This window comes from Macrobrachium rosenbergii, chromosome 8 (assembly GCF_040412425.1).
Source record: "Macrobrachium rosenbergii isolate ZJJX-2024 chromosome 8, ASM4041242v1, whole genome shotgun sequence".
In the NCBI taxonomy this organism is placed as follows: Eukaryota; Metazoa; Arthropoda; class Malacostraca; order Decapoda; family Palaemonidae; genus Macrobrachium; species Macrobrachium rosenbergii.
In genome coordinates, this window is record NC_089748.1 from 23,739,273 (window position 1) to 23,743,001 (window position 3,729).

At 34.2% G+C, this 3,729-nt stretch overlaps 1 long non-coding RNA gene across 1 annotated transcript in view; it reads right to left on the reverse strand.

Annotated features, from left to right (window-relative positions):
* Positions 1 to 350: 350 nt before the first annotated feature.
* LOC136841228 (uncharacterized) overlaps positions 351 to 3,729 on the reverse strand; it is a 21,335-nt gene continuing 17,956 nt past the window's right edge. Inside the window, exon 3 of the long non-coding RNA XR_010853836.1 lies at positions 351 to 927. This is a non-coding gene — a long non-coding RNA (uncharacterized lncRNA). The remainder of the gene's footprint in view (positions 928 to 3,729) is intronic.

Consider the following 3,729-nt stretch of genomic DNA (forward strand, 5'->3'; position numbering starts at 1 on the left):
GTATTCCATTTATCTCTTGTGTTTTAGGGTCCTTTTGATTATTAACATTCTATTTGACATTTCTTCCCACCATCAACACTTCTTTTCCTTCTATAATAACTCATTTTCATCCTTGGTTCGCTTACAATTCGTACAATGTACATCATTGGATACAGTTATTCAAACCATCTCTCTCTCTCTCTCTCTCTCTCTCTCTCTCTCTCTCTCTCTCTCTCTCTCTCTCTGCTGCGGTAATAGAGTACATCTACGTATCTATGCATGTATTTAAGCGCGTATTGAACAATAAACAAATTTACACATAAAACTTTCAATAAAACCCTCTCTATTAGGAAGGATAACCCTATAGATGAAATCCTACGAATATAAAAGAAACCTTTGTTGAAAACTATTAAAAAATAACAGTCTAATTCAGCAAGGGCAGCCTCGTCAAGAATTTGATCGTCAATTTCCTGACATGATAAAATATGCGAAATATAAGCGCATTAGAATTTACTTCTTCCGTAGTGTGATGGAATACAAAAGCTGACCAACACAGTTATCAAGAGCGATCAATTTTATCATTTCGAAGACTATGAAACAGCAAATATAGGGACAAGTAATCTGTCTCAAATCGATCATTTCTAATTTTGCATTATAGGAATGATACTTTTCAAAGATATTTTTGCACCAAGGATTTTATCGCAAGAAATGCAATATCAGGTGTACCAATAATTACAAGGACCATGGCTCTACCCCAAGCTCTCAAAGAGTAAAAGGTATTCAATCAACAGGCTGGCAATAAAAAAAGATCCATAGAAAAAGAATATCAATATAACATAAAATGTAACACTTACCACACTCCGCCCAGTGAGTCCGATGTATAAACCTTATCCTGGGAAGCGGTTCCAAGACAATAAACGCATCATGAAGCACTAAAACAACGCGCACCTGCAATAATAAAAATATGTGAATAATTAAAAGAAAGATCGATCTTTCAAACGTCGTATTAATCTTCATTGCTAACACCCATCTTACCCCAAGTGAAGATTTATTCTGTAGGCCAATGAATAACTGGATTAGTTAGGCGTCACTGGCTACAAATGAAGCAATGCCTGTTAGCTCAAGATACATTCTACATATCACGCTAAATGGTTACCAACAAAAAACGTCTATCATCACAACTGTTCAAATTATATCTACAAATTTGCCTAACCTTTACTCAAATTTCCAAAGCCAACAACTAGAACTGCCTATATCTGATATATAAGTTCCTTTTATTCATCCACAACTTATGCTTAGTCCAGAAACAAATTTTCACCCAGAATTGTTTTTTGACAATTGTTTTACTCAGCAACAGCATTCCATCGGATATTATTCATACTAAACCAGTATGAGTCGCAAAATTCGAATATATCAAAAGACCACCCATGAACATCAAAATAACAAGTATTTACACAACATTAAAACAATCCTAAAATCGCAACAACAATAACATATGACAACAACAATACTAACACTATTATTAAAAATAAAGATAAAAATTGCCATTATTACTACTATTAAAACTATGATAATAAACGCCATTACTAAAGTAACACCAAATTTTGGAAAATGTTACACCGATACACAAAAAATACATGGAACTGAAAATAAGACGGTGAGATAAAGTGTTTTTATATATCAAAATATCATGCATTTCTTGCCTGCTGCACTTTACCTAATCATTCCATCCGTGAGACCTGAAACTTCCAGTCAGTTTACTCGGGGAACAAGTAGTTAAAAATAAACCTTTCCTGACAGTTGCTTCCTTTTCTGACAGAATATGTTGCCAGTGATAGAATAAACACAAATAAATCCAAAGTTGTAAATGTTGTTTTTGTGAAAAACAAATATAGTAAAAATCATATTTAGATGTACTTAATAGACAAAATGACCTCCAGACATTTCGATTCCCAGGTGCACATTTTCTTGATACGATAGCCAATATAAGCCTGGATCAAAAAGGAATTATCCACAGGTAAACAGCGACCTGAAAACACCTAAAACTGTATTAACAACACTGGGATTGAAATTCAAGTAACGCAGAGTATGGGTGTTTTGTTCAAGAATCATACTTTAAGTAAACAGCACAGGACGATTTTTGGTAAAAAGGGTACTTCGGGAAAGTGAGAAAAAATTATTCAAGAACAAATTAAATAATATATATATATATATATATATATATATATATATATATATATATATATATATATATATATATATATATATATATATATATATATATATATATATATATAAGAATAGGGACAATTAATCTTAATATATACCACCAGAGGAACGGAGGAAGAAATAATTATTATGATGCAGGAAAGAAATATATATGACCTTGGATTATGTGAAACACGCGTGCCAGGAGAGGGTACAAAATTGAGGCACGACAATTATCACTTATTCCATAAAGGAGGTATCGAAGAACGACATGGAGCTGGTGTTATTGTAAGCAGAATAAGCTTTGTCCACATGTACGCACCACAACAGGGACGTTCATGGGTAGAAAAAGAAGAATTCTATAGGAATCTACAAGAGGTTAAAGAATCTGTACCTTATGCAGAAAACAACATCATTACAGGAGATCTAAATAGGCATGTGGGACAAGATAGAACTAGCATAGAAAACATATTAAAGGGTTTCAGTATTGGAGAAAGAAACAGAGGGGGAGAAGATATCATAACTTTTTGCCTCCAGAACCAGATGGCTATAATGAATTCCTTTTACAAACACATTTAAAGTAAAAAATGGACATGGTATAGATGGAATTATATAATGAGGGCTTACACTGAAATGTCCATTATTGACTTACCTCCCACAAATAACAAGAACCTGTTTAAAGATGTGAAGAGAGTCCCATGTGTATCACTCGACTCAGATCACAGATTGTTATTAGTAAAACTAAAACTCCATAAACCTAAATTAAACAAAGCTCAACCTAAAGGAAGATTTATCTCAGAAAACCAAAATCATCCAGACCTAAAGAGAGGCACAAGAAGGAAATTAAAGAGAAAAGACAATAGCTACATGAATGGAATAACTCAACTGACATGTTGAAAGGTTTTAAAAGAGGAATTACAGACGCTGCTTTGAATGTAGTCCAGACAAAAACTGTATGGGGTGAGAAAAGAAAACTAACCCTTAGTCGTCACCAGAGCTGAAGGAATGTGTTACGACAAAAATGAAACTGTAGAAAATGGATGAAAACTAGGATGGCTGAGGACCATAATATCTACAAGGAGGCTAGCAGAGAGCTGGAGAGGGTGAAGGCAACTTAAAAAATGGAAAGTTGGATAAAAATTGGAAAGGATTTAGAAAATTATCTGCAAGACACCAGAAAACTTATATACAAAAATGCCAAGAACTAAAGAAAGGGATCTCACCCCACTACGTATGCAACAAAACACCCAAATGTTAGAACAATGTTGACAGAAACACGAGAAATAGAATTAGGTGGGAAAAATTACTTTGAGACTTTGTTGAATGCACCCATTAGTAATCTGAATGAAGAAATTACTTTTGAGTTCCCTACCGAAGCCAGTACAGAAACTGACCCATCAATAAGGGAGCTAGAAGAGGCACTTAAGAGAATGAGAAATGGCAAAGCTCCTGAGTGTGGATCAAATTCCTGCAGAGCTACTGAAATGTATGGGCAGTGGCGGAAATGCTTGGTTTTTGGAACTGCTAGCTATGCTTTGGGAG